Source organism: Pongo abelii, chromosome 2 (genome assembly GCF_028885655.2).
Source record: "Pongo abelii isolate AG06213 chromosome 2, NHGRI_mPonAbe1-v2.0_pri, whole genome shotgun sequence".
In the NCBI taxonomy this organism is placed as follows: Eukaryota; Metazoa; Chordata; class Mammalia; order Primates; family Hominidae; genus Pongo; species Pongo abelii.
This window is the reverse complement of record NC_085928.1, coordinates 185123520-185147207: the sequence shown is the minus strand read 5'-3', so window position 1 is coordinate 185147207 and position 23688 is coordinate 185123520. Positions and strand designations below refer to the sequence as shown.

At 33.9% G+C, this 23688-nt stretch overlaps 1 protein-coding gene and 2 long non-coding RNA genes across 20 annotated transcripts in view; 1 reads left to right on the top strand and 2 right to left on the bottom strand.

The window, feature by feature from the left end:
• Positions 1 to 23688, bottom strand: part of NAALADL2 (N-acetylated alpha-linked acidic dipeptidase like 2) — a 1370084-nt gene that overhangs the window by 639270 nt on the left and 707126 nt on the right. The gene's annotated exons all lie outside the window — the stretch shown is intronic.
• The window catches only part of LOC129058729 (uncharacterized), a 33673-nt gene continuing 15892 nt past the window's right edge, over positions 5908 to 23688 (bottom strand). For all 5 annotated transcript variants that reach the window (XR_008524057.2, XR_008524056.2, XR_008524058.2 and 2 more), the window contains 2 exons: positions 15781 to 15852; positions 5908 to 6709 (listed from right to left, as the gene is read on the bottom strand). This is a non-coding gene — a long non-coding RNA (uncharacterized LOC129058729). The remainder of the gene's footprint in view (positions 6710 to 15780; positions 15853 to 23688) is intronic.
• On the top strand, positions 12730 to 16979 carry LOC129058730 (uncharacterized). Its single transcript, XR_008524063.2, has 3 exons — positions 12730 to 12883; positions 14753 to 14934; positions 16810 to 16979. It is a non-coding gene; the product is annotated as an uncharacterized LOC129058730 (long non-coding RNA).

Here is a 23688-nt window from a genome sequence, read left to right as displayed (position 1 = left end):
AGTGAGTCAGCAAGAGATGTACATCCCACGACAGGGTATGTGCTGTGCAGGGCCTTCCATGATAAACATTTCAACATCCGAAAAAGATTATACAATATACTTAGCACCACACACTAAGTTAATTAATTTACAGAAATTCTTTTTGAAGAGGGGAAGCTAAACCATCTCTTACGAATTTTACATGAATGTGTCTGTTATGGTCTTACCACCATTATATTTTTTTCCAAATTCCAAGATTTGATACACAAATGTAAGTGTAACACCACGATTTTATTAACTTTTAATTATAACTTTTTTGAGCCTTAAATTTTAGAATATGAATTTTTAATTTTTTTTAATTTGTTCTGTTGAAGGTACTCTATTGATTTACTTATTGTTTATTGATGGATTGATTTACCCATTCACTATATAAGCATTTATCAAGAATTCACCTGGGGCCAGGAATCCTGTGAGGCACTGGGGATTGAAAGACTAATCCAAAAAATCTGCTCTCAAGAAGTTCATGGTCTAGTAAACAAGACTAACTTTAAAACATTGCACATTATGAGGATGACAATTGGAAGTACTATGTACTTTGAAGTACATAGTACTTCGAAGTACTATGGAAGCATGGGGAGAGATTATCTGTTTCGGCTTGGGTGTTGAGAAAGGCCTCATAGAAAGAAGAATACATGAATTGAGTAATAATAGATTAGAAGTCAAATATAAGTGCCATGTAGACAGATTTAGCACATTCACCCCTTCATCCCCTGTGTCTACAGGACTGCATGGCCCAGAGTGGTGTGCAGTAAATACCTGCTGAAGGCATACATGGCAAGGGGTGTGGCAGAAAATAGTTCCATTCAAAGATATGGGGCATCCATTTGCCTTTCTCTACAATTTGTTTGCTTCTAATGTTTTGTTTTCTGCTACATTTGATTGTAGTTCAGGGAGTAAGTCTTGCAGAAGTTGGTGCAGAGACTCAGAATACATATTAGAGAATGCTCATTGTGGTTTTCAAAGTCTTTCCCAAGGGATGCCCCCAAATCTGTTAGCTCTTACAGTTGCTATCATTGAAAATAGGTTGACATGCTTTTCTTATTTCATTAACACAGTTTAAGAATTTACCATATAACCTAACTTCCACATCATGTGTATAACTCTTCCCAGTTAATATTTTTCTATCCAGAGTAACCAATATTATTCAACCTTACTGTTTATTTTATACAAGCCAATTTGCAACATGTACTTGGTTAACTAACAGGCACCATTTTTTGAACTTCTTAAATAACTTAAAAATGTTATAAATAGTAAAATCGATATTTTTACCCTTTAAAAGAAATTAAATAATTTTCAAGTCAGTTACCCAACTTCTTTCCTTTAATTCTTTATTTCTATTCGTTGAGGGAAAGAATGGGAAGAGAATATTGATGAAACTAGAATAATATGTGATAAGGAGATGCTCACCCTAGACTGCAAATAAAAGTTAATATATGTAATATATTATGCATTTATTATGTGCCATATATATACATATATACATATTTACATATATTTTTAATGGGGAATAAAAATGGGTTACTCATTCTTTTTCCTTGTTATTGTTTCATGGATATATTAAGTTTTCTTTAATGTGCATGCATTTATTTCGTCAATAAAAAAACAAAAAATGGACATTTTTAAAATGTCTTGGAATTGAACTTATTATTAGTTCTTAAAATTCATTAGAAAAGAAAATACTACGATGCATGTTAGAACATGCAATCACATTTTAAACTTCCTACATAAGCGTGCAAATCTGTGGAGTGTTTGCTTTATGAACTTCAATACAACTAGATATTGCTGGTAAAATGCCAAGATCAGAACCTGTTTCACATTCAAATTTCTGCATCATTGAAAATGGAATCTTGCAGACTATCCTCAAGAACTAACAGTCTTTGCTTTTTCCTGTGTATGCTCACGAATCGTTGAATTTTCTTCCCCAGTGTGTGAGCAGCTGCCCCTCTGGTACTCACCCAAGGCTTGTACAAACCAAAAGGTGCAATGAAGCACAGAAAGAGAACTATGTAGCTCTACCACATGGTGCCAAACAGATGAATTGAAAAATAAATCAATTTACAATAGAATAGGAAGTGAAAAAATATTAGGACTATAGACCGATGGGTCTTTTTATACTAGTCATGTATGAATAGTTTTTATGGTAATAGACAAATAATGAAACACAAATCGGCATCTCCCCTACTCTCAACACTCTCCATAGGTAGAATATTATGGTTTTCATGCTTATCCTTAGTCCTGTTTCCCCTCCATCTTCATATTAATTTGCTTCTGCTTGGCTATACCAATTTCAGTTCATGTTAAATTTCCATGTTTTTTCTATCTATGTAAACTACTAAAAACCTTAATACCTGTACCTCTTTTTTCATTTAAAAGAGAGAATACCATACAAAATTGAGCCTCTGGGGGCAAAATCAGCAACTACATTTGCAAACAACTACTTCATAACTTTTCTAAATATCTCATAATCATGTTCCATTCAACATTTAAAAAGAGTATGGATGTTTTCCAGTAAGTTTATACAATCTGGATGTAGAAAAAGCACACATAATTATTCTGAACTTTGCCTTTGGGTCAGGGGTAAACTTTTTAAAGTGGAAAACTGGTCAATTTTTTTCAGTCATTCAAACCTATTCTGCTATAACCTCTAGTCTTGCAACATCAACTTCATTTCATGTAAACCTTAAGTATAACACAAAATTTTTGCTTGCCTCTTTGAACTAAGTACAGACTAACTCACTAAGACACTTTTCAGAAGCAATATATATCATGATGATCAAATCAGAGAAATTATTTGTCAAAGATCTACTTTTTCAAGCCCTGAGAAAAGAAATAAATGATTAGTTCCACGCTATGTAACTTCATCTAGGCTTTCTTCATAAGTCAACATTATTTGCATGCTTAAAGAGTCACAGATTATATATTTGTATGGTCAGAAAATGTTCTAAAACTTAAAACACAAATATTTGATTCAAAATATTTAAATAATATACAGGTATCTCAGTTTGCCTAAAGAGAGAAAAGACAACAAAGGATCAAGCACACAAATTAATATGAACAAACAAATTTCAAGATACGCCTGCCTTATAGCTTTACTTTGACAAAATTTCCTTGAAAATGAAATCAAATCAACTTCTTTGAATATGCTGGAATATTAACTTTCTCCTTGAGTGCTGGTTCCTGGCAAGAATCACTTAGAGAGTTTGCAAACAGTATGAGGATGTAGTGCAACTTTAGGCTCATCTTACATACTCAAGAGGCACAAATAATTTGTATTAGCTATGTACAAGAAGGAGACGCAATCAATCAAAGCTGAAGAAAATAAGAACCTCTGGTATTTTTTCATAAACATGGCAAACTATACCTCCACCTCTATTCCACAACACTGCCTCTTAAACATTATTTGATTTATAAAATGTTAAACATATTGATACGATTTCAACCTGTAGTTTGCATTATTGTGGATATCTAGTGCAGTGCAAATTTTAAATATGCTGGAGGAAGGGGGAAGGTATACACAACATTGTGGATAAATAAAATGTGGGTTCTCATGGGAAAAGGGAAAGTCAAGGCATTTAATTAATGGGGATAGGTAACATGATACTAATTCCTGGTTAAGAAAGAGAGAGAAGGAGAAATTAATAGACTTTTACCCAAAACTCAGTTTATATTTTACACCAAATCTGTTTGAAGATTATGACCTTGTAATTAATATAAGGCCTTCAACAGCAGCAAAATCTATCTAACAGTCCCAAATAGTAAAAGCTTAGAAGATTACAAGGTGAAATTCCAATTGCTCTAACTGTGATAAAACAGAAGACAGAAAGGTTTCCGAAAGTCACACCCAGATATGACTGTGTAAAAAAAAAATTGTTAAAATGTTATTAGAAGCTCAGGTTATGAGAAGGATGTTGTAAACTGCTTCAGTTGTTAGACAGTTATTACCAGCACGTATACCAGACACCATGAGAATGACTGCAATAATTGACAGACACAGACCGCCAAGTCATTAATTGTCTCTTTCCTTATGATAGGGCAATATAATGTATGATTATACTATAAGAAGAATATAAAACCAGTGCACTTTACTTGCTATAGAAGTTTGGGCAAACCAAAAAAAGTAATTGCTATATGATGCACATTTGTTATCGTCTAACATCTTAGCATTATTCTTAGGGTGGGACGGGCAGGGGGGTTGGTTTTTGATTTACAGTTCTTGGAAAACAGACTATATCTACTACTGAAGTTGAAGAGGTATGATAAGTACCTGGACCCTCTGCCCTGACTCCTACCCTGCTCCATCCTGGGAATTTTAGTCTTGAGACAATGGTGCAACAACATGGAGCTATTTAGATAATTATCTATGGCATAGCTTTACAGCATTCCTGGCATAGTCAGTAGTGATATCCTAATAAAATAGTTTGTGTGGCCATTTCTTTACCCTTATCCTAGTTTTTATTTCCTCCATACCCATCTTTCAATCTTTTTTTTTCTGTTTCACAGTCTTCACATTGATTTTGTGAGCTACTTATTATCTGTCCAGTAAATGTTTGTTGTTGTTGTTTTGCTTAAGTTAGCAAAAGTTGGCTTCCGTTGCTTGGAGACAAGAACCTGGACTCTCATCAGATCTATGATGCCTAAATCATTACTGTAAAAGCCATGGAGAACAGACACAACCAAACTCATTACAATGAAATGATTATAGATAATCATTTATGGTTATCTTTTTGTGGTTGTGGTGTAATTGAAGTTCTATGCTTCTATATGTACTTTTTTGTAAAATTTTTGCACATATTTGATTAAATTCACTTAATGACTATCCCACCGAAATAGGAATTCCAAGACACATTTTCTTTTATTATAATCATCTTCTTAAAAATACAAATACAAATATACTGATACAGAGCTAATCCTTGGAAATAAATATTAATTTCATGACTTACTACTGATAAAATATAAGAAAAAAGATAACTTCCAAATTGGCATAAGTTCTTTTTCAAAAAATTTGATATCTCCCAAAATGGTGACAGTTTTTTTAACTTTGAAACTCCTGGAGACTATTCAAGATTATAATTATTTATCTTTGTTACAAATATTTTGAATTAATCATTATTTCTTACAGGTAAGCAATTAAGTATTGCTTATACTTTTATAAGAAAAGACACACTGGGCACAGTGGCTTACGCCTGTAATCCCAGCAGTTTGGGAGGCCAAGGCGGGCAGATCACCTGAGGTTGGGAGTTCGAGACCAGCCTGATCAGCATGGAGAAACCCTGTCACTATTAAAAATACAAAATTAGCCAGGCGTGGAGGTGCATGCCTGTAATCCCAGCTACTTTGGAGGCTGAGGCAGGAGAATTACTTGAACCCGGTTGGTGGAGGTTGCGGTGAGCCGAGATCGTATCATTGCACTCTAGTCTGGGCAACAAGAGCAAAACTCTATCTCAAAAAAAAAGAAAGAAAGAAAAGATACACATATAATATATATTTTTAAAATTTTACTTATAAGCCTTTTGTAAACAACTGCTATATTTAGCCCCTTGTAAAACAAATTTAAACAAAAGATCAATTCAAAATTGGTAGCTAATATTGGGAACAATTTATTATATAATCAAATCTACCACTGTACTGGTGACCTATGTGCGAGTGAATATCACTTTAATTTCAAGAAAGTCACTTGTGCCCTAGCAAAGTGACGCACACTTGTAATCCCAGCAATTTGGGAGGCTGAGGTGGGTGGATCATTTGAGGTTAGGAGTTCGAGGCCAGCCTGGCCAGCACGGCAAAACCCCATCTCTACTAAAACTAAAAAAAAAAAAAAAAAAAAAAAAAAAATAGCCAGGAGTGGTAGCACATGCCTGTAATCCCAGCTACTAGGAAGGCTGACACAGGAGAATTGCTTGAAGCTGGGAGGAAGAGGCTGCAGTGAGTTGAGATCCTGCCACTGCACCCCAGCCTGGGCACCAGAGCAAGACTCTAAGAAAAGAAAAAGAAAAAGAAAAGAGAGAGAGAGAGGAAGGAAGGAAGGGAGGGAGGGAGGGAGGGAAGGAAGGGAGGGAGGGAGCGAGGGAAGGAAGGAAATCATTTGCTACATCTTTTATTACTTCAATAATCTTAAAAAACTACCACAAAACTACGTAGGTACTACACTAATTCATTATTTTAAATAGTCCCATGTAGTTTCAAGAAACCAAAAATATTCCTTTATGCAACAGCTTTGAACTACCTATAAAAGATTTTGAAAAATTGTTGGTGTTATCCCAGATGCATTGCATAAATTGGGCACTAAAAGTGATGAAAATATTAGAGAGATTACAAAATGATTTCACTTCCTGTCAAAAATCTCATGAAGGCTAAATTCAAAGATATATATTATGATGTGTGTGTATGCAAAACAAAACTCTTAACCCTTCTTTCTCAAACTTGACTACAACTCTAATACAGTTTCAATTCCCATTTGGAGCATCTTTATAGGCTCAGAGACACACACTACTCAAATCAGTTGCTTTTTGCTGCAAATATACTTCTTTAATTCTGGTTAAGTTGGTCCTTGTAGTTTTGATATCAATCAAACACAAGACTTTCCTTTAAGATTTCTTGTTTACACTTTTGTGAGAATCTTGCAAATATGATTGGCTGATTTTTTTCATTGCACTTGTAGCTAATTGCATATCTGAAAATAAAATTGAGAACACATTAATCTAAAATAATTTAGTCATCCATCTTTGTCAAGCTAAAAATTCAGTCTGAATTTATATGGTTTTGTTGGAATCCAAATTGAATTCTTAAATTAATATGCTTTTTCCTTTATCTCTTAATTTGATTTCTAAAACTTAAAAAATCATGTAAAAATTCACTAATGACAACTTTATCACATGTTTATTCTGATTAACATATGTTCAAAAATAGAAAATGGCTAACAGTGAAAGTTTAGTAAATTTTCTTTTTATAATCTGTTTTCAATGAGCATATAATTTTTTAGATTTGGATCATTCCAATACATTCATTATCAAATTAGGATACTTTCAAACATTTAACTTTGCTCATATTTTCTGACAATTTCAAGAGCCTGTTTTTCCTATTTTTTCTAATTTTCAATTAGAAATTCTCTTTGCTCCTTTTTCTTGGCAGAAAAATCTTCACTGCAAAAAAAATTGCTATTTATATTTATATTTTAAGCATTGGAGCTCAGAAGACAAAAATTATTTAAAATAGTGTGATTAGCTTTCTTAAAATTATCAAAATACTTTATAAAGCCAAATATATCATCTCTATTTTTTACTTCACTTATTTTTCTTCTGATATGTCCTGATTATACAACTACTTTCAGAGTAAATAATTTGAAGTAAAGATGGAATCCAAAAGTTCTATTCCCCAATTTTCAAACAGGTCCAATGCATCTCTTTACCTGAAAAATGCACTGTACCATCAAGTTTTGGGTTCCTGATGATGGCTTTACTTGTTGAGTAAAGCCATTTACCAATTCAAAATAGTGTAACATTCATGCTAAATGGAATATTATAAACCACAGTGTTCTTGCTTTTTCTACTTGGGGTGAAAATTGTCCTTATTTTGAAATAGAAATGGTCTCTCTGATTGCCAAATGAGGTAAAAAAAAAAAAAAAAAAAGTAACCCTACTGACATGTGCCTAAAGCACTGTGATATGGAATATTGAATATGACTTAGCTAGACTCTGAGTGTACCTTACACATAATAGGCACAAAACAAATGTTTGGTGACTGAAGAAATAAATGATTCTACCTAGATTCTGGTTCCAGGTCTCAAGAAAACTCCTCAAAAACTAACAGATTTAGGTAACGGAAGACTATGTTTCTTCTACAAAGTTCTTTAATAAAAATCTTAAAAGTTACATAAGCCTTTTCTAGAACTCCTTTGGTTTCGATGTTTGGAGTATTAGAATGAACTTTTAATTTTAATTTTTCAGGAAAATTAGATTTTGATAAATTACAGTCCATTCACGACCAGGTAGGAAATAAATTCTGTATGTTGATCAACTTCAGTTCTGTGAGTTATTTAGGAAACTGTTAATCACCATCTGGAATTGCATTGAATTACATCTGTCCCAAAGGATAGACACTGTTCTATGAGATAACTTTCTAGTTAAACATGGAGAGATGAAAATCAACTGGGAAATCCCAGTTAATGGCATGATTTCTTGTTCCTCTTCATTTTCAACTAGGTTTTGGGGCTGTATAGATGGTAAGTGACAGCAAGCTGATCCTATGACATTACTGTTCAAATGTGGATGGAAGAATAGATGTCCAAATCAAGCTTAGAGCCTTTCCTAATAAGGAGGCTAATTCAGAGTTGTTTAATTGTAAATTTTACAGATACACATAATTAAAACATAAATAACGCCCATTTATTACCTAATGCTTACTGTGTGTCAGGTTATTTACAAATAATATATCTGCTAATCATAGCAACTCTGGTATTATTCTTTACATTTTACAAATGATAAAACTGGTGTTTTGAGAATTGAAAGATATGTAAAATAGAAAAACACTTAAGCAAGATTTGATCTCATATTTAATTAAAAATTCCAGCTTTTACAAATACACAATGCTGCTGTCTGCAGTTCATGCTGTATTTTATTTAGATTTAGAAAATCTTTTCCTATCCTGGTGATAGAATTCACAGGAGCAACTGGAGGTAGACACTTCCAAGGTTAATATAAGTCTGTTCAATTTTATAACTTTAGCTTAAAAAAGTATTTTAATGACTTATTTTAACTAAGTACATACTAAAAATTTTCCATACTTTCTAAAAGACTGAAAGAAGACAGGTAATTTGGCAGCAATTGCTAGGATTTCTTTCCCTTCTATTTTAAAAACAAAGAGAAAGAAAGAGAAAGAAAGGCCGAATGTGACTCGGTGGCCGTGGCTTTGTTATGTAAAGAAACTTCATAATGGAGTTAAGACAGTGTGTTGGACCTGACTTGACTAGCTCTTTTATACTGAACCCAGGTAGGTGAGATACAAGAGGTTAACTAATTTTAAACATCTATTTTTTAATTTGCACACAATAGGTCTAGAGGTACCTCTTCCCCACTTTTCTGTAGGTCAGCTGTATAAACCTATGTATGTGATACCCACAATCCCATGAGAAGTTCTAAGTTGTTATTGCTAGATGAGCTAGTTCCAGAAGTCCTCTGGTCAGCATTTTTGAAGGACAGACAGTCTACTACTTTTTCTACCAGAAATTTAGTACTTTAATAAAGAATAATATTTAACTAATCAATATTTCATCATTAAATGTCACTGTAAAATAACACAAAAATATAGGATACATTAGTTTACTATACCAAATTGCAGAATATCTCTTTTTTTATACCTTTCAAAGCTGTGAGGAGTATGATTTCAACAGTGTTCAAATAAAAAAGCAATGTAGGAAATAATAAGCATAATCAATCATTGATCACATTATAAGTAATTCAATAGACACTAATCACATATTTCATCTTCGAATAATGAACTTCACTCATGCAAAACATTAATAATACTATCTTCACTGAGGTAGTAGAGCTATTTATCTAAAGATTTGTCTGAGAATAAAGAACATGAAATCTAACACGCATCAAAAGCATTCTGGTCTCATTTTAAATCCATGATTCTCCTCAGTATTTTACTCAGGTTCTGGGATAGCTTCAAATGTGGAAGAATAAGTATTTGCTCCTCCCTCACAACCATTTAAATTTGAAAACAAGAACCTTTAGTCTAACACTAACTCAAAGGGTCATTTACTCCACCTTCTTAAATTTTGACGGATCTGAATTTTACCTACCACTTTGTAAATAAACACCTTCAAAGAGACATTATACTTCTTCTGTAAGAATATATTCCACTGTTTCCTCGAAATGTTTGCTAAATTTTAATATGCATTTGTTTCCTTTTCCTTTGTTTTTTTCTCAGTGCTTTATCTGCATCTCTCGTACAAGTGGTTCTCAAACTTGGATGGACATTACCGTTAGGTGGGGAGTTTTGTTTAAAAAACATCACAATGCTTGTCTTACACCTCCGAAGTTCTGATTCAGTCGCTTTGGATGAGGCCCAAAGATTTGTCTCTTTTAAAAGCCTCTGAGATGATTCCAATGCCCAGTTATTGGGGAACACTGGCTACATTTTCTAAATGTAATAGTCATAAATATCTACAGAAATATAAACTATTTATTAAAACAGGATGACTAATAATCACACATACATAACTGTATTCAAGACACAGCATAAAGCAAATAGAAAAGATCATCAGTACGAAAAAAAGAAAAGAAAATCTCACTATCCACTTAAAGTACCATGAATTAATTCCCAACATAAAGATTGTCATTAATCTTATTCTCCCATTCCTTATTACCGGAAGCTTCCTGAACTAGTTTTGCTGTGGTGAAGGCTCTGGTTTGCTAGCCAGGTTGGTTTTTTGTCACTTCGATTCTGACAGCACCAGTGCCAACGTTTAGGTAAACAAGTTACACCTGGTAAAGAAGAACGTGTCAAAGGGGCAACTGCTACAGCTGTTACACAAAACAGGTACTCACTAGCCAAGGAATACCTGGAATATTTCAGCGATTCTCAGCCCCAGTTGCACTTTACATTCTTCTGGAGAGCTCTGAAACTCTCCTGGTAACTGCTGATACCCAGACCCCACCGCCCCAGAGACCTGAGATGGGACTCAGGCATCCTATGTTTTGTTACCTCTACAGGGGTTTGTTACACGCAGCTAGAGTGGAGGACCACTGACTGAGATGGGTTTTTAAAACCCTCAAGGTCATACGAATGCAGTCAATTTGTAATATCCCCATGAGAAGAAAATCTGAGGGAATCCTTTTCATTTTTTCACACACCATCAACTCTTCTTTCTGACATTTTATCCCTTTGTATTTAACTAAAGCTTGCTCTTGTCCATTCTGAAATTCCTTTATTTTTTAAAATAACAGGGGTATGGAGTAAAGACATTACTGTGATTTGCCACAAATCCTCTCAAACAGTGGCTTTCATCAGAAGTAAACAGACATTTGAGATTTTGCTCCCTGTGCTATATTTTGTTTAATTTATCTACATTCTTAATTCTTCACAGTTTAAGTGCTAAAGACATCCATCATTATTCCTCAGAAGTAAGAAAAATATAGCAAACACGATGACAAGTTGAAAAGCTTTTTTCCTATCTTCTCAACTATCCAGAAGTAAAATGGCTTTAAGAATCTGTGATATTATTAATAATAAAAACAAGCAAGTATACACACACTGTTCTTACATAGCACTATGTATTAGGATGTCCTAAATGTTTTGCAGATAATAATTTATTTAATCCTAATAACAACCCAATAACAAAGGTAATATTTTACTTCCATTTTACAGATAAGGAAAGAGGGATTAAATAAATTTCTCAAGGTTACCTATCAAGTAGGTGACAGATAATCTGTCCTTTAAAATCTATGCTCTTAACTTAAACAGTATGTTGCCTCTATAAGAATTAAGATTTACCTTTTTTGGATAGACAGATAATTTTCCATATTATTATGCTTATAATTAATGGGTTCAATCTTCATAGTCCAGTAGGATAATGCAACAGAAATGATATATGGTTTTCATAGAATTTTTTCTAGTGATAAAGGTCCCAGAAAATCTCCTTGAAATCATTAAAGGTAGCCTCAGATATGAAAAATAGGTATATGCATATTGAAATCACCTAGAAACTATGATTTAGAAAATTAAGTTACACTGGCCACCACTTCAAAGAAGGAGTCACTTTGAGTAAACTCTGGGTAAATCCCCTCAAAAGAGTTCCTATAAATCAAGTGAAAAGTTCCATTTTGGGGAAAAAAGATGAGAATTTTTTAAATCCCCATATGTTTAGAAAAAGTCTAATTGCTTTACAGTTTCACAACTGGTTTTAAATTTTTTTAAAAATTATTATTATACTTTAAGTTTTAGGGTACATGTGCACAATGTGCAGGTTAGTTACATATGTATACATGTGCTGTGCTGGTGTGCTGCACCCATTAACTCGTCATTTAGCATTAGGTATATCTCCTAATGCTGTCCCTCCCCCATGACAGCTCCCTTTAGTGAACGGCCTCTGAAAGCCAACAAATCAATGACAGCCTCACTCTTTGAAAGACAGTCAATCAGCAGTATACTCACTGTAGTGAAAAAGCTTCCAAGGCCTAAGTCAACACACCCCTATTTCAGTAATCTACATGCCAATAAACTAAATGACACCAGGAGTTTGTCCTGCTCAGTCAGACTGGGCCAGACTAACATAGCTCTTCCTTACCTTACTTTTTTGATATCACATAATGAGTGGTGATCTCTTCTGTCAATATAGCATGAAATTCTGTTTAAACTGTTTAAAACTTAAATTTACTTGAACCCTAAAATGTATTCACAATAGTAATTTGGGGTTTATAATGTGGGAAAAGTTAGATCAGTGCTGGCCCAGTGTCCCTACAGCAGAAAGGGACCCACGGACAAGGTTCCATATGTGAACTAAAAAACTGTATATGAAGAGCTGCATCCTTTAAGACATGCACAGGGCAACCTCCAACTGAGACAGTGCAAGTGTCCTTTCATGGAATCAAGCTGACCTTAACTGCTTGTAGGTAAGGTAGGCCTCACTGCATCACAGAACATCATTTGTTAGATGGGCAGTCCCGTCTTCAACACTGATATGACATAGTACAGAAAAGCAACAGCAGCTGGAGACTGGGAGGAGCAGGCTTTTATCTCTCCCTCCATTTGGCTGGAAAAGCTAGACACCATTTGAAACGTGTAAACCTTTAAGGTTTTGAGCAATTCCGCAGGAGAAATTTCAGAGGTAGATCTTTAAGAGGTAAGTTGTATACTTCCTGGTACTAAGACATACAGATTCTCAAAGAATAAAAATACAAGAGAAAATAAGAAATATGAAAATATAAGAGATAGGTATGCATATCAATGTTAGAAGTTATTTGTTACTTATGAATGTGTAATTTTCTATTTTATAATAAAGTTTCATGGTTTCTCTGGGTACCTTCTATTGGGAACATACTTAGATACATTAGAATTTTTATTTTATTTTATTTTTTTTGAGACAGAGTCTCACTCTGTCTGGATCTCAGCTCACTGCATCCTCTGCCTCTTGGGTTCAAGCAATTCTCCTGCCTCAGCCTCCTGAGTAGCTAGGATTACAGGTGCCTGCCACCAAGCCCAGCTAATTTTTTGTATTTTTAATAGAGACGGGGTTTCACCATGTTGCTCAGGCTGGTCTCGAACTCCTGACCTCAGGTGACTCACCTGCCTCGGCCTCCCAAAGTGCTGGGATTATTGGCATGAGCCACTGCTCCCAGACAATACATTAGAATTCTACATAATGTAGCAATTGTTAAATATCCATATTATATTTCCCCACCACTACCAGATCCTTGTTTCACTTCTATATAATATTTTTGGTGTGCCAGTTCTCTTTAATCTTCCCTAGGAATTATGTACCCACATACATAAAAAAGTATAAATAATAGTATAAGCATCATTATTATAAGTATCATAGTCCTAATTTTTCATGCACCATAGCAGAAGGAAACAATCAAAAGTTGTGTAACTTTTTATTCACAATATTTTGATATTCATACTATAAAAGAACTTTGTATTAGATTAATTTACCATGGGATGGCCTATTAGGGACAAGGGCAAATAACTAGATCTATGATCTTAGAAACATGATGTAATGTTGTTATTTTTCTTACAGAAAACTAGATATCTTTATTACATTATGATCTCCTTATTACATTATCGTGCCAAATTTTCTTTTCAAAGTTTTGGAATTACTGTTGATAACATCCTACAATATAACCCTACTTATAAACCATTCATCAATGATGAACCAACTTATACAAGAAGACTAATTAGCCAATACCCGATTGACAACAGCTATTAAAAATAAATACAAACTACAAGGAAGACATTACTTTCAATCTGTTAAACAGCAAAAAAGAATGGCATCACTGTAGTAGACATTAACGGTTTTATTATATGATAGAATAAGTTATAAAATACATTTCATAATTACTATGTTCCCTTCACTGATGATGCATCTAGAAGGTAATAGGCACTCAAATAAATGCCAGCCATTTTTTGGTGTTGCTATGATTTATTCTTTTTATTGTTACTATTATTTAATCCATAGCCTTTGATGATATTTCATTCATTTAAAAATTTCTATTTTTTACATAGGTTTTTAAATTTCCATAAAGTCGAGTAGTATGTATACATGTGCATCTATGTATGTATGATGGGTAGTCAAATCATTATTGGGTTTTTTTGGTTGTTGTTGTTTGTTTGTTTCATTTTGCTATGATGGTCAGCTGAACAGTTTGGAGACTCCTGGCCCACAGATAGTCTGACCTACATTCACATTAAAGTAAGCTCATGACAGTTCACCCTTTAGAAAACAATTAAACTATTTGCTATGAATTAAAAGACAATTCCCAGTTTATATGATAATAAATCAGATGTTAATTGGATAAAAGTCACTACCAATAAAGCAAACCAGTATATCAGCCAGAACTGCTGAATGTAATCTGAGCAGACAGCAGTTCAGTGTAACCAACATGAACACCAGTCAATGGTAGACCACGAGTGCCTAAGATAGGCCGTCTATTCAGCCAGTTACATGTGGTTGCTCTGTGAATAAGAACTTGACAACTCATCCTGGCTTCCATAGCTGACTTCCCCAAGGTGTCTGCCTGCCCAGTTGTTGATCACATGATATGCGGTAAGTGAGAAAACCAGCTTGTAAATGCAGACGCAGATCTCACAGTCTCTGGGACATCCCTTCTCTGATTCAAGACCAGAAGCTCAGTCTCATGGGTGGAGTGCCAGCCAAATAAAGTGCTCAGACTACAGGTATGTCTTTTTATTTTGGTAAGTATGATTCATTGTTTAAACAAATTTTAAATTTCAATTCCATCCAGTAGAACAATCACTCTCCTTCAGCTACAACCCCCAGCACTAATTATAGGCTTATATTCACAGCCTTACTCATCATCTTTACCTGCTTGGCCCTGAAGGCATTTGAATTTGTAAGTCCTATGACTAATCTATAAACTACAGGAGGGCAGGGATTATGCCTTTTTCACTCACTACTGTGTATTTGACACCTCCCAGAATACCTTTTATATTGTAGGCTATGATTAATGTTTGATGAAACAAAGAATGTATAAATCAATGAATGGTAGCTTTGTATTCAGAATTTCAGAGTGAGCAGCAGAAGGGAGGTGAAATTTGTACCTGAAAATGCCTACCCTGATAATCTTTATACCCCTTAAAAATGACCATTACTTGTTCCCATTAGCTATGACAAATGAATGCAAATTAAGGCAGGCTATCCGAACTGGCTATACTACCAAAGTATAAATTTCAGTTTCTGATTTCTGAAGGTAAACGTGATCAAACAACTATTTTTGTGGGTGCACTCACCATATAAGATATTGCTCCAAAAGACAAACAACATATAGATGCACTGGCACCTGTCATATCCTTTTTAATAATAATCTGTCTGAGACAGAAAAAAAATGGAAAAAGGGAATTCTTAACTGCTGAGATAAACAAAGCTAAGAAAAAAAAAAATCATTGGTACAAAATCTGACAGTCTTATTTATGACTGGCTCCAGGATAGAGTGTGAAACCAAGAGAGGTATTGCTATCAACTTTTATTTGTAATAGGCTAGCCATGAATTTTTTGGCACCTACCTCAATGGCTTTTAGACAGGAAAACGGAGGCAACAAAACATTTGCATCTGATCCCTTATGCTCTTTTGAAACCTATTGTTTAAAAACATAGAAAGATTCTTAATCTCACGATGTATATGATCTAGAAATTTCATCTGCAAAATTGAGAAAACATATGCTGCCAGGGAAGTATAAAATGATTGCCTCTTTCTAATACCTGAGGTAGTAGCATGATAATAACTGTGTAAGACAACTTCTCCTTCTCTCAAAATAATTATGGCTCTCCAGAATTGAGCATCTGTTGCTACCAGATGTTACTGTCAAACACGTAAGCAATGGGTTTGAGCATTGCACAAACCTGGCCCGCTTCCAAGAGTCTTTGTCTGAATACTTCAGCAGAAGCCGGTGGCTTTCTGGAGTCCAAGATTTTAAATACCATACTGCACTAATCCGGTTCCATAAAGAGGAAATGGTTTTCTCTAATGATGAATTGAATCTGTTCAGGTTCAAGCCACCACTTTGGTGCTACTGATAGACATTTTTATAACTGTTTTAAGTGGAAGGAACAAAAACTCTAACATTTAGTATCACTAATAAAAGAAGGAAAATAATTATAAACCAAAAGTGTGTCATGAATTATCCTCAAATATATGACATCCTGCTGTCATGGCAACTAACCAAAGGGTTTTGTATAAATAAGAAAATATTATTTCTTAGAAAAGATATAGCTAATGTTTTAGCTAGACTGTGGTAGGTTAGTTACACAGTGTGGTGTTTGATGTTTTCACATCAACACCTTGATTAGGAGACGTGATTTTTAATAAAATGCTTAATACAATTAGGTGCAATTCCTAAAATTTGAGACTGTCTTTCCTTTTTGATGTTAAAATAGGCCTCAGTTTATGAAACAATGAATTGATCATAGTTCATTTTTCTTATTTTACTAAATTAAAAGTTGACAATCACAAACATATTTTGACAATTTAAATGTAAAATATCTATGCTTAACTAAACATTTTAAAACAGGTTTGTTTATCCAATTTATAATAGGCACAATGATAAAATAAAAATATCTAACCAAGGAGGTGAAAGATGTCTGCAATGAGAACTACAAAACACTGCTGAAAGAAATCACAGATGACACACAAAAAAAGGAAAAACACTGTGTGCTCATGCATAGGAAAAATCAATATCATTAAAATGCTCATACTGCCCAAAGCAATCTATGGATTCAGTGTTATTCCTATGAAACTAGAAACATCATTTTTCACAGAATTAGAAAAACATATTCTAACATTCCTACGGACCCAAAAAAGAGCCTGAATAGTCAAAGCAATCCTAAGTAAAAACAAACAAACAAATAAAAGCCAGATGTATCACATTACCTGACTTCAAACTATTCTCTAAGGCTACAGCAAACAAAACAGAATGGTACTGGTACAAAAAGAGACACATAGACCAATGGAACCATATACAGAACCCATAAATAAAACTGTACACTTACGGTCATCTGATCTTTGACAGAGTCAATAAAATAAGCAATGGAGAAAGGACTCCCTAATTAATAAATGGTGCTGAGATAGCTGTCTAGCCATATGCTGAAGAATGAAAGTGGACCCCTACCTTTCATCATATCTAAAAACAAACTAACTAAGATGGATTAGAGATTTAAATGTAAGACCCCAAACTATAAGAATCCCAGCAGAAAACCCAGGAAACACCACTGTGGACATGGGCATTGGGAAAAAATTTATGACCAAGTCCTCCAAAGTAACTGCTTCAAAAACAAAAATTGAGAAAATTGACCTAATTAAACTAAAGAGCTTTTGCACCGCAAAAGAAACTATCAACAGAGTAAACAGACAACCTACCTAATTGAAGAAAATAGTCACAAATTAAGCATCCCACAAAGATCTAATATCCAGTCTATAAAGAACTTTCAACAGCAAAAGACAAATAACCCCATTAAAAAGTAGGCAAAAAATGAGCAGACACTTCTCAAAATAAGACACACAAGCAGATAACAAAAATGTTTAAAAAATCAAATTACTAATCACCAGAGAAATGCAAATCAAAACCACAATGAGATAGCATTTCATACCAGTCAGAATGGCTATTATTATTATTATTTTATTATTATTATTATTTTGAGACAGAGTTTTGCTCTTGTTGCCCAGGCCTGGAGTGCAATGGCCCAGTCTTGGCTCACTGCAACTTCTGCCTCCTGGGTTCAAGTGATTCTCCTGTCTTAGCCTCCCATGTAGCTGGGATTACAGGCGCCCATCACTATGCCTGGCTAATTTTTGTATTTTTAGTAGAGGCGAGGTTTCACCATGTTGGTCAGGCTTGTCTCGAACTCCTGACCTCAGGCAATCCACCTGCCTCAGCCTCCCAAAGTGCTAGGATTACAGGCGTGAGCCAACACGCCTGGCCCAAAATGGGTATTATTAAAAAGTCAAGAAACAACAGATGCTGACGAGGCTGCAGAGAAAAGGGAATGTTTATACACTGTTGGTGGGAATATAAATTAGTTTAGCCAATGCGGAAAGCAGTTTGAAGATTTCTCAAAGAACATAAAACAGAACTATCATTCAACCCAGTAATCCCATTACTGAGTATATACACCCTCAAAAAATAAACTGTTCTACCAAAAAGACATGTACTCACATGTTCACAGCAGCACTATTCACAATAGCGAAGACTTATAATCAACCTAGGTGCCCATCCGTGGTAGACTGGATGAAGAAAATGTGGTACATAATATGTCATGGAATACTACACAGCCACAAAAAAAGAACAAAACCATGTTCTGTGTAGCAACTTGGATGCAACCAGAGGCCATTATCATAAGTGAATTAATCCAGGAACAGAAAACCAAATACTGCATGTTCTCACTTATAAGTGAGAGCTAAATGTTGGGTATGGATGGATGTAAAGATGGCAACAATAGACACTGGGGACTACTAGAAAGGGGAGCAAAGGAGGATGGCAAGATTTGAAAAACTACCTATTGGGTACTCTGCACACCACCTGGGTACTCCAAATTTCAGCATCATGCAATGTACCTATGTAACAAACCTGCATGTGTATCCCTTGAATCTGAAATAAATTTGAAATTATTTTTTAAAAATCATGTTTGCTTTTCTTAACTACAGAATTACTTCAAAAGATCTTAGTTGAGTTTTCATAAAAGAAGAGACAGACAAAATCAGTGCTTTTACCCAGAAAGTTTTGCACAAATGCAAATAATTTGGGGACTATATTAAAATTTAGCCATTTACATCATATGCATTTTTTTTCATTAAAATAACTGATCCATTTCAGATCTTGGGGGAAGAGTATGTACCTGCATGATGTTAGTAAATTGGAATTTAATTAAATTTAGTTAAAAAAAAAAAAGCTACCTTCTCTTTTTCAAAAAGAGAAAAGTTAAACCAGCAATTTCAAACATGGAAGGCAAAATAGTCAAGTAATTGGTTTTCCTATCACTATTTTGTCAAGTAATTACAGGGGAAAACATATACACATCATGAAGTAAAATAGTAACTTTCAGCCTCTTTCATTATTTTTCTTCTTAGTTCATGTGATTGAAGCCATTCGTTTTTCACAATCTAGTTCGTCCAGCACACTGTTATTAATATGTTATATGCCCTACATTGTGAAGCAAAAATAATATTCTATGAATTTCATTTCATCTCCGATTTATCTACAATTTTTTAATGCATTCTCTACAATAATTATTTTAGCTTGCCAGTTAGTTATTAGTAGTCCCACCAGAGGGCAGACAGGGGAAAACTCAGACTATAAAACTCAAATAAGCACAATACTGATATTTACTCATTTTTCTAAAAAAGCTGTGAAAATGGGGGCACTGTGCATATTTGATGCTTATTTCAAATCATTTTCCATTGTTTTCCACAGTCCTTCTCTTTTTTCTGGGTAGACCAGAGACTCACTTTGTGATCTAATAGTTACCTAAAATAAATTTTGATGGAATTGAATTTATTTTGTATGAAGAAGATTATATAAGAGTCAACAGACACACATGAGCCAAATTTAAAATTCAAGAAAATTTACAATAATAGGCCAATAGGGAGACTTCAGCTGATGATATTTTTTACTATTCTGTAAGAATCACGAATCTTACTTATTACCAAATACAGTATGTGTCACATTTTCTACAGTGAGAATTCTGACAAAGGTGGAAAGTGAGAATTACATTAATCTAATTTGTGTGCTACAAAAACATGGAAAACAATTTCCACATCCACAGGAGTCAGTCAGTACTTGATCCTAGCTATATGTCTGAAATGATAAAGAAGAGGTTTATTAATATTTGTCAAAAGAGAGAGTACATTTCAAACAACTTCTGAATTATTTGAAGTGGTAGGAAGAATTGTTTTAGAATATATTTTATTAAAAACTTTAAATAGTTCAATTATTATAAGGAACAGTAAATCCTTATTGCCAAAGTAATAATTTTGTGTAAAATTAAAAGAAAACATTTATTTTTGCAATAGCAATAATTCAGGTAAAAAATACACAGAAGTATCAAGACAGTAATACAAAATTTAATGCTTAGGTAATCAGCAAATCAGCCAAGAACAAAGTAAGTTCCTTGGTTCAGCACTACTTCTAAACAGCTTTATCTTTAAGCCCAAATTCATAAATCTAGGCTTAAGAAAGGTCAAATGAAAGAAGAAAAAAAATACATTTTCTTTCCGATAAGTTTCATCCATTGCTCGTCAAGCCAATAGAAACATAGAAAACCAATTCTGTTAATTCTGAAGGCAACCTGTTCAACGTCCTTAACACAGATATATGTTTGTGGGTTTAGATTTATTGACTGCTACTGCTATGTAGCTCACTGGGAAATAGAAATTTGTCTAAATCTAATTGGAAGAAGAAGAGCAATTTACAAAATTAAAAATTCAGAGAGCTAAAGGAAGTGATACCAAGCCAATGGGCACTGCAGATAAAAGGTCTAGAGGAGGTGACTGAACATTGATCCATGTGAGTCATCAAAACATGGTACTCACTAGGGAAATTTTGCCACCACCTAAATGAAGAATAAGGGGACTAAGGAAAATTACCCTGCCTATTAGCAAGTGCTAGGACAGCCCCCACCCGCCCCCCGCCCCGCAAATCCTTCTCTATCCAGGGATGAAATTAAATATTTAAAATTTGTTAAGTGTTAAAAAATAACACCTCAAATCAAGGAAAGAGGAACATGGTGGTGAATAAAGAAATGGACTGTTTTTGATTAAAAAAAGAAGAAACACTTGTTACTAGGAAGTAAAGGAGAATTTTGAAACCTATACTGAAAACATACAGGATTCCAAAGTCTCTTTGAAATGCTGTAATCTTGTATGAGATGAAGAAGCAACAGGCTGAGATTCAAAGAATGGTTGTCTAAATGAGTAAAAATTACAAGAAATCTGAAAACACAGTGGCAAAATCAAAATCAACATTGGAGGCATTAAACACAAGAACTGGCACAGGAGGAAAATAAAATCAGGGATTTAGAGAATAAACCTGAAGAGCTGCCCAAAAATATGAAGAAAAAATGACAGAGATAAGTAACACACAAAATTCTGTATATAGCATGATCCTGCATGTGGGGAATAAATTTAGTGAGAATAAACATAGGAAATATTCAAAGGTGCTGAAAGTGGCCATCTCTGGATTGTGCAATCATAAGAAAGTTTCACTCTTTCTGTGTATTTTCTCAATATAAAGTGTTTTCCACTTTAGACTGTATTACTTTTGTAATCAGAAGAAAAAATAAACACAAAACTCACTTGACTCATATATTTTTCGGAATAACCACTGATGAATGGGCTTTTTCTATAATAATCAATTCCTATTTTCCAATCAATCTTAAATTGGAGACTTTGTGAAGCTGATATATTTAAATTATGAGAATGAAATAATTAACCCAAGCATGGCCAATGGCTTTTTCTATTTCTCCATTTTTACTCTGCAAACTTTAAAATTCCATGAAGCTGGAATTTAGAATTCTAACTTATAATATTATGGCATGCTGACTGATTCTTGATTTACATCATTCAAGGACAGTGTTTTATAGCCGTCTTTAGTAACTCAAGAGGAAATGAAACAGAATAATCTTAAAAAAATAGCCCCAACGTCGAATATTTTTATTATTCTTTTAAATTATTTCAAATTCTTTTAAAAAGTCCTCATTTACGATTTTGCTCCATTTCTCCTAATGGAAATTTAAAATAACTTCCTTTTGTTCAATTTTTCATGAAGATAGAAAAATATCAATATTGTTTCTACAATAATGTATTGCATACAGCAAGCCAGCATGGTGAAGTGGAGGGAACACTAGCTTTGAGGTTAAATATACTGTATTCAAATCCTAGGTCCATTACTTACTGCTTATATGTCATTGAGTAAGGAGGTAACCATTTCTGCAGCTTCCACATAATTAAAGAAAAAGAAACTTGAGAATACATTTATTCCCCAAATCCTTGTGGAGTGCCTTCCACGTGCCAGAAAATGTTTTGTTTACAGTGATTTTAGGATTCAATGAATTATTTTCCATAAAGTGTATTTACCCATTTTAAAAGGGCCTGTCTTATTCTATGCTATCTTCTCTACAAAGGTGACTTTTAAATGTGATGGTAGTTTAATTGTCTTTTTTTTTTTTTTTTTTTTTTTTTTGGCTAACATTGACAATTAGATTACTGGCAGTTTCAATATTTAAATTGTATTGAGATGCCAAACAAGTTGTTCTGTTTTTGTCAACTGCTGATAGCTGATATAGAGGAGAGTTAGCAGTTTTGCACTAGCCTCTTTTCAGAAGTGACACAAAGCATCTCAATTTAAAATTTGTCAGAGGACGGAATTGGTTTTCAGAATCAAAGGGAATACTCATTACTTTGCCTAGCATATATCACTGCAATTTATCTTTGCATGAATTAACAATGCTGAATATTTAGGTACACTAAAATGTGGAGAAATATATTGTGAAGGAACCGCAAGATGGACACTATTAGGTACTATGCATATGAGTGTGTGTGTGTGTGTGTGTGTGTATGAACATGTGCATAATTATTCAGTTCTTGTCATAAACCTTCATGGCAAATATTACGATTTGTGAATGCAGAGGCTGAAGCAAGTACCTTGCCCAAAGTCAAATAATATATTGTGGTGATGTCAAGCATCAGAATTTTTTAGCCAAATACCACATGCTCCAAGGCCAATATTATTTCCCCTAGAAGGAAGAATAAAATTATCCAATTTAAATATATATTTTAAAACAAACACTTTTCAATATCTACATGATGATGCATTATTTTAAAAGCTACAATGTGACAGAAAAGTACAAAAATATCCTACAGCATAAATGAAAAGATATACTAATGACAGGTATTCATATCCCTCTTCAAATAGAGTTTGACAAGTTAAAATACATTTCAAATAGCCAAAATCATGTAAGAATCAAATATTAATGGAAGACTTATCATCTTTATAGAATGAAATGAAGACTCAGTCATAGAACCAACTTGTCTCTATAAAATACTGAATGAGATAGAACTGCAAATGTTACCTGACATAGGGTGCAGTTCAATAAATCTAGGAGAAATCATTTAAACTATGTTTTTAAAAAAAGTGCAGCAATAAAGGACGGTTGGGAATAGGATGGGCTGTAGATACAGATCCATGGGTTTAAATCTGAGTCCTGCTCTTTAGGAGCTTCAAGCAAATTACTTCACAGGCTTGTACCTAGGTTTTCACATTTGTAAAATTAAGATAATGCTACTACTTCATAAGGTTGTTGAGAGGATTAAGATAAAATATATAGTAACATACATAGTAAGACCTCAGTAAATGTTAAAAGTCAGGGTAGTATGTCTATAGATGAGCAAAAGCACATTTGAAAATAAAACATAATTGTTTCAA